General features: G+C 49.5%; 1 non-coding gene across 1 annotated transcript; it reads left to right on the top strand.

Moving 5' to 3' along the window:
• Positions 1-5303: 5303 nt before the first annotated feature.
• Positions 5304-5458, top strand: LOC143176299 (5.8S ribosomal RNA). Its single transcript, XR_013000870.1, has one exon. It is a non-coding gene; the product is annotated as a 5.8S ribosomal RNA (ribosomal RNA).
• The last annotated feature ends 2042 nt before the right edge of the window (positions 5459-7500 follow it).

Genomic DNA, 7500 nt, shown 5'->3' with positions numbered 1-7500 from the left:
TGAGTTGACTTATCGGGTCTTCGTTGGAATTACCGTCGCTGGCATTGTAAACTCCAGATGACCTTGTGATTCCTTCGTCGGGCACTGGTAAAGGGTGGCGATGATGCGTTCTATAATAGAAATACCCGTCGTAGCGTTTCTTCCGAGTCAACCCGCTCACGAAACTCTCTCTCGTCGTGGAATCCCCGCGTCGGAGAGTAAAACGCGAATTCATACTATGAAAACTTACGTCTCTCGACGATGGGACGATCCACGCGAAGAGTTGTTTACGTGCACGCGTATGGTGCGATTGCGTCGATTCGCTTTTCTGTACGGGGAGAAATAGAACGTTGAGTTGACTTATCGGGTCTTCGTTGGAATTACCGTCGCTGGCATTGTAAACTCCAGATGACCTTGTGATTCCTTCGTCGGGCACTGGTAAAGGGTGGCGATGATGCGTTCTATAATAGAAATACCCGTCGTAGCGTTTCTTCCGAGTCAACCCGCTCACGAAACTCTCTCTCGTCGTGGAATCCCCGCGTCGGAGAGTAAAACGCGAATTCATACTATGAAAACTTACGTCTCTCGACGATGGGACGATCCACGCGAAGAGTTGTTTACGTGTACGCGTATGGTGCGATTGCGTCGATTCGCTTTTCTGTACGGGGAGAAATAGAACGTTGAGTTGACTTATCGGGTCTTCGTTGGAATTACCGTCGCTGGCATTGTAAACTCCAGATGACCTTGTGATTCCTTCGTCGGGCACTGGTAAAGGGTGGCGATGATGCGTTCTATAATAGAAATACCCGTCGTAGCGTTTCTTCCGAGTCAACCCGCTCACGAAACTCTCTCTCTCGTCGTGGAATCCCCGCGTCGGAGAGTAAAACGCCGAAGGCTTACTATGAAACTTACGTCTCTCGACGATGGGACGATCCACGCGAAGAGTTGTTACGTGCACGCGTATGGTGCGATTGCGTCGATTCGCTTTTCTGTACGGGGAGTAATAGAACGTTGAGTTGACTTATCGGGTCTTCGTTGGAATTACCGTCGCTGGCATTGTAAACTCCAGATGACCTTGTGATTCCTTCGTCGGGCACTGGTAAAGGGTGGCGATGATGCGTTCTATAATAGAAATACCCGTCGTAGCGTTTCTTCCGAGTCAACCCGCTCACGAAACTCTCTCTCGTCGTGGAATCCCCGCGTCGGAGAGTAAAACGCGAATTCATACTATGAAAACTTACGTCTCTCGACGATGGGACGATCCACGCGAAGAGTTGTTTACGTGCACGCGTATGGTGCGATTGCGTCGATTCGCTTTTCTGTACGGGGAGAAATAGAACGTTGAGTTGACTTATCGGGTCTTCGTTGGAATTACCGTCGCTGGCATTGTAAACTCCAGATGACCTTGTGATTCCTTCGTCGGGCACTGGTAAAGGGTGGCGATGATGCGTTCTATAATAGAAATACCCGTCGTAGCGTTTCTTCCGAGTCAACCCGCTCACGAAACTCTCTCTCGTCGTGGAATCCCCGCGTCGGAGAGTAAAACGCGAATTCATACTATGAAAACTTACGTCTCTCGACGATGGGACGATCCACGCGAAGAGTTGTTTACGTGCACGCGTATGGTGCGATTGCGTCGATTCGCTTTTCTGTACGGGGAGAAATAGAACGTTGAGTTGACTTATCGGGTCTTCGTTGGAATTACCGTCGCTGGCATTGTAAACTCCAGATGACCTTGTGATTCCTTCGTCGGGCACTGGTAAAGGGTGGCGATGATGCGTTCTATAATAGAAATACCCGTCGTAGCGTTTCTTCCGAGTCAACCCGCTCACGAAACTCTCTCTCGTCGTGGAATCCCCGCGTCGGAGGGTAAAACGCGATATATAATAGTATATGCCAGTGGTTCGCGCGCGTCGTCTCTGAGATACGCGGTCGACAGAGTTCCGAAAACACGTGATGTGCCACGATTTCCGTGCGTCTTACATCTTTCGACGATGGGACGATCCACGCGAAGAGAACGTTCGTGCTTGCGTGAGGTGCAACAGCGTCGATTCGCTTTTCTGTACGGGGAGAAATAGAACGTTGAGTTGACTTATCGGGTCTTCGTTGGAATTACCGTCGCTGGCATTGTAAACTCCAGATGACCTTGTGATTCCTTCGTCGGGCACTGGTAAAGGGTGGCGATGATTCGTTCTATAATAGTAATACCCGTCGTAGCGTTTCGACCGATGTCACCCGCCACGAATGTCTCTCTCGACGTGGAAACCCCGCGCCGAAGAGTAAACGCGAAGGCTTACCATACGAAAGAAAACGGTATTATACGCCTGTGGTATGTGCGTCTCGGCTCTGTGATACGCGATCGGCAGAGTTACAAAAAAACGTTGATGGGCCACGATTTCCGTGCGTCTTACATCTTTCGACGATGGGACGATCCACGCGAAGAGTAGTTACGTGCTCGCGCGAGGTGCGATAGCGTCGATTCGCTTTTCTGTACGGGGAGAAATAGAACGATGAGTTGACTTATCGGGTCTTCGTTGGAATTACCGTCGCTGGCATTGTAAACTCCAGATGACCTTGTGATTCCTTCGTCGGGCACTGGTAAAGGGTGGCGATGATTCGTTCTATAATAGAAATACCCGTCGTAGCGATTCGGCCGAGACACCCGCCACGAAACTCTCTCTCGTCGTGGAATCCCCATGTCGGAGAGTAAAACGCGAAGGCTAACTATATAAGAAACATATAGTATTATTTATGCCTGTGGTTCTCCGTTTGTCCTACTCTCAGATACGCGACTCGGAGAGTTACGAATAATCGTGATGGACCACGATTTCTGTACGTCTTACATCTTTCGACGATGGGACGATCCACGCGAAGAGATCATTCCTGCTTGCGTGAGGTGCGATAGCGCCGATTCGCTTTTCTGTACGGGGAGAAATAGAACGATGAGTTGACTTATCGGGTCTTCGTTGGAATTACCGTCGCTGGCATTGTAAACTCCAGATGACCTTGTGATTCCTTCGTCGGGCACTGGTAAAGGGTGGCGATGATTCGTTCTATAATAGAAATACCCGTCGTAGCGATTCGGCCGTGTCACCCGCCACGAAAATCTCTCTCGTCGTGGAATCCCCGCGTCGTAGAGTAAACGCGAAGGCTTGCTATAGAAGACTATAGTTTATACGCCTGTGGTTCACCGGTTGCCTGCTCTCCGGGGTACGCGATCGCGCAGGAGTTACGGAAGAACTTGATGGGCCACGATCTCCAAGCGGCTATATCTTTCGACGATGGGACGATTCACGCGAAGAGAACGTTCGTGCATGCGTGAGGTGCGATAGCGTTGATTCGCTTGTCTGTACGGGGAGAAATAGAACGATGAGTTGACTTATCGGGTCTTCGTTGGAATTACCGTCGCTGGCATTGTAAACTCCAGATGACCTTGTGATTCCTTCGTCGGGCACTGGTAAAGGGTGGCGATGATTCGTTCTATAATAGAAATACCCGTCGTAGCGTTTCGACCGATGTCACCCGCCACGAAATTCTCTCTCGTCGTGGAATCCCCGCGTCGGAGAGTAACCGCCGAAGGCTTGCTATAGAAGACTATAGTTTATACGCCTGTGGTTCACCGGTTGCCGGCTCTCCGGGGCACGCGATCGCGCGAAGGTTACGGAGGGACGTGAAGCGCCCGAGCAATGAAACGTCCGCAGGAGGAAACGAGCAACCGCCGAACATTGTTTCGCGACGTTTCCATAATGTATTGTCGTTTCGCTCGCATCCCGCTTCTTTCCCCTAGTTTCCTCGACGCGTAGTTTCGCAGCCTTAGTGGACGAATCATTCTCGATTCGAGGAAAGATATGCAGTGGGGCGTGCAATGAGCCCGCCAGAGACCACGATCTCCAATGCGTCTTTACATCTTTCGACGATGGGATGATCCACGCGAAGAGAACGTTCGTGCTTGCGCGAGGTGCGTTAGCGTCGATTCGCTTTTCTGTACGGGGAGAAATAGAACGATGAGTTGACTTATCGGGTCTTCGTTGGAATTACCGTCGCTGGCATTGTAAACTCCAGATGACCTTGTGATTCCTTCGTCGGGCACTGGTAAAGGGTGGCGATGATTCGTTCTATAATAGAAATACCCGTCGTAGCGATTCGGCCGAGTCACCCGCCACGAAACTGTCTCTCTTTCGTCGTGGAAACCCCGCGTCGGAGAGTAAAACGCGCGAAGGCTGTGACTGTAACATATATATATACAGTATACAATGCCTGTGGTTTTTGCGCGTGTCGGCTCTTCGGTATACGCGATCGGCCAGAGTTACGGAGGGACGGTGAAGCGCACGAGAAATTGAAACGGCCGCACGATTGGAACCGAGCAACCGTCGAACATTGTTTCGCGACGTTTCCATAATGCGTTTTCGTTTCGCTCGCATACCGCTTCTTTTCCCCTAGTCTCTGAGACGCGTTTTCGAGCCGTTCTTCTACTATCGATTCTCGTAGAGAGAAGGGACCGGGTAGTCTGGAAGTGGAACCCGCATCTTGCGTGTACCGTACACGGAATTGAGAGGACCGGCCGTGAAGCTCGTTTTAAAGCCGTGCGTCTGACACCCAACTCTTGCGCGCCAATTTCGCGGCAAGAGATAATATGGGACGAATGACCGGCAAAGAGCCAGCTGTGAAGTCTGTTTTTTTAATCGAATCCGTGGACGTGTGTATGCCGTAGCGTCGCTCGTCGTGTTCGTTCATGGTCGTTCCGAGAGAAAGAACGAAAGCGGTAACGAAGGGACCGGCCGTGAAGCTCGTTTTAAAGCCGCGCGTCTGACACCCAACTCTTGCGCGCCAATTTCGCGGCAAGAGATAACATGGGACGAATGACCGGCAAAGAGCCAGCTGTGAAGTCTTTTTTCATTATTTGCTTTCAATCGATCGATCGGTACGATTCGTGCAACGTTTCGCGCGATGCGACGCGAAAACATGCGCGCAACAATAGATGCGTCTGATCGGAAGAACGCGAGGGTCGACTGCACGCGATGGATTCAGTATCGGGTAGGATACAAAATATATCCCCGTCGTTTCCACGCGTGCGAGTCTTCTGCGTCTTTCGCGGGTTTTTGAATGCACTATACGCCCGGAACGTCGAGAAATATATACATATTACTTGAACGTTTTTCGTCTCGAAAGGCTTCGGTGTCGTCTCCAAGGCGACGCCTGAATCTCCTTCGCGCGCTGGTCGGAGATTCAGGTATCAACTTTTATCTTCTCTTTGAAAGAAGAGAGATATTAGGTCGAACAAATGAGAATAAAATTATATATGTGAAATATAAAATTTATACGATTACCCTGAACGGTGGATCACTTGGCTCGTGGGTCGATGAAGAACGCAGCTAATTGCGCGTCAACGTGTGAACTGCAGGACACATGAACATCGACATTTCGAACGCACATTGCGGTCCACGGATACAATTCCTGGACCACGCCTGGCTGAGGGTCGTTTACGTACCATACACTGCTTGCGTAGCTCTGTCAAATCCCCGCCGTCGTTCACCTCTTCGGATCGAACGTTTTTTTACCGAAGGGCGCAAAGAACGTTTCTGAGTCGGGTTAAGAGAAGGATGCTACGTACGAGCGAACGATGGGTGTCTCGTCGGCGTTTGTCGCGGACACGCGAAAATTCTGTGAATTTCACGGACAGTGTACGTTCTAGTTGTTGCAAAACGATCGGAATCGTTTGTATGGACTCGCGTGAGTGTTCGCGGCGTCGTGCGTCGTTCAATTACGACCGCCCGCGGATACCGCTCCACTGCGATATGGATCTGAGCGACAACTTTTTCGGCTGTTCGTGAGATGAACGGTTTCGTGTGTTTAGAAAAATTTTTTTTCCCGCGCTCCCGACGTCACCTGAAATGATGCGTCAGAGGTGAAAGAAAATATTAAGAAGTCGAGAGAGAGAGAGACTACACACGTTTTATTCATATTTTGTATACCGTGCGTGAGACGGATGTGCACGACACGTCGTATGTCGGTATATTACCGACTGGCCCCAGGGAGATTGTTTTCTTCCTCTCTTACGAATGAGATGTACGTTTCGGAGGATCGTCGTTACCGAAACACACGGCAAAACGAGACTTCTCGCAGCAGAACCTTTATACACAATACACATCGACTCTTTTTACCCCGAGAGAGAGAGAAAAGGTGTATTTCTTTTTTTTATTTTTCGAATTCGACGCACGAACGCTTTGACGACTGGAGAAAAACACGGTGTGTGTTAAAATCGTGCGGGACGAGCATGCGTATTCGTAACGGGTCGAATAGTTCTTATTCCCCGTCGTCGCGTGTCCTCGCTGGACCACCACCGTGCGCTTCCGCCACGTTCAGTTGAATTTCGAAATATATATATATAAAAAGAATCACCATATACTCTCTTTCGGGAGGTGTATTTTTATCGGTTTCTGCTATAGAGAAGAGACGGAGATCGTGTTGTGAGGTGTAACGTTTCTGTATCCCCGTTTCGGAGGATCGTCGTTATCGGCGGAACACACGTCAAAACGAGACTTCTCGCAGAACCTTTATACACAATACACATCGACTCTTTTACCCCGAGAGAGAGAAAAGGTGTTTTTCTTTTTTTTTTATTTTTCGAATTCGACGCACGAACGCTTTGACGACTGGAGAAAAACACGGTGTGTGTTAAAATCGTGCGGGACGAGCATGCGTATTCGTAACGGGTCGAATAGTTCTTATTCCCCGTCGTCGCGTGTCCTCGCTGGACCACCACCGTGCGCTTCCGCCACGTTCAGTTGTATTTCGAAATATATATATATATAAAAAGAATCACCATATACTCTCTTTCGGGAGGTGTATTTTTATCGGTTTCTGCTATAGAGAAGAGACGGACGATCGTGTGTGACACCACGTGGTAACGTTTCCGTATCCCCGTAAAATACGTTTATCTTTTCTCGTAGAAAAGAGAGAGGAAGAGGCAGGAGCTCCTCTTTGGCGAGGCTTTCGAACGTCGCGTCCCGTCCGCCGGAATATAATGATATAAATATATAACCGCCGCCGACTTTGTGCGAAAGCGTTGAAACGAACGCGTCGGTCGCCCCATGGTGTGTGTTTGTCGTGTCTTCTTTTCCTCTTCTGCACTTCTCTTCACTGTCGATCGCGAGACCGCGCGAGATCCGCTTCGGTCGTCCAGTCCCCGAAAATTCTTCTCGGACGGGCGTTAAAGTTAACCGGAGCGCGAGATCGTCTAGCGAGAGTCTTTTTCGCGATCGAGTAAAATGTGATAGAAGAAGGAGAAGAGTGTAAAAAGAGAATATAGACACGCGACGCAGCAGAGACCACTGGTGAGGCGCATAAGACGCGTTCGCGAACGATTTTTCGCGACGATACGGAGTCGCGCGTGTCGCGGTATATTTATCATTTATATACGTTATAATATGAATATTGTTGTGTTCGAACGCACTCTCCTCTAGACTTTGTTTTTTTTGCCTTTGAGCGATTTTTATGAAATTCGATTGAATTTTCATACAA

This window comes from Nomia melanderi, unplaced genomic scaffold (genome assembly GCF_051020985.1).
Source record: "Nomia melanderi isolate GNS246 unplaced genomic scaffold, iyNomMela1 scaffold0485, whole genome shotgun sequence".
In the NCBI taxonomy this organism is placed as follows: domain Eukaryota; kingdom Metazoa; phylum Arthropoda; class Insecta; order Hymenoptera; family Halictidae; genus Nomia; species Nomia melanderi.
The sequence above is the reverse complement of the archived record's forward strand: the minus strand, read 5'-3'. Positions and strand labels throughout refer to the sequence as shown.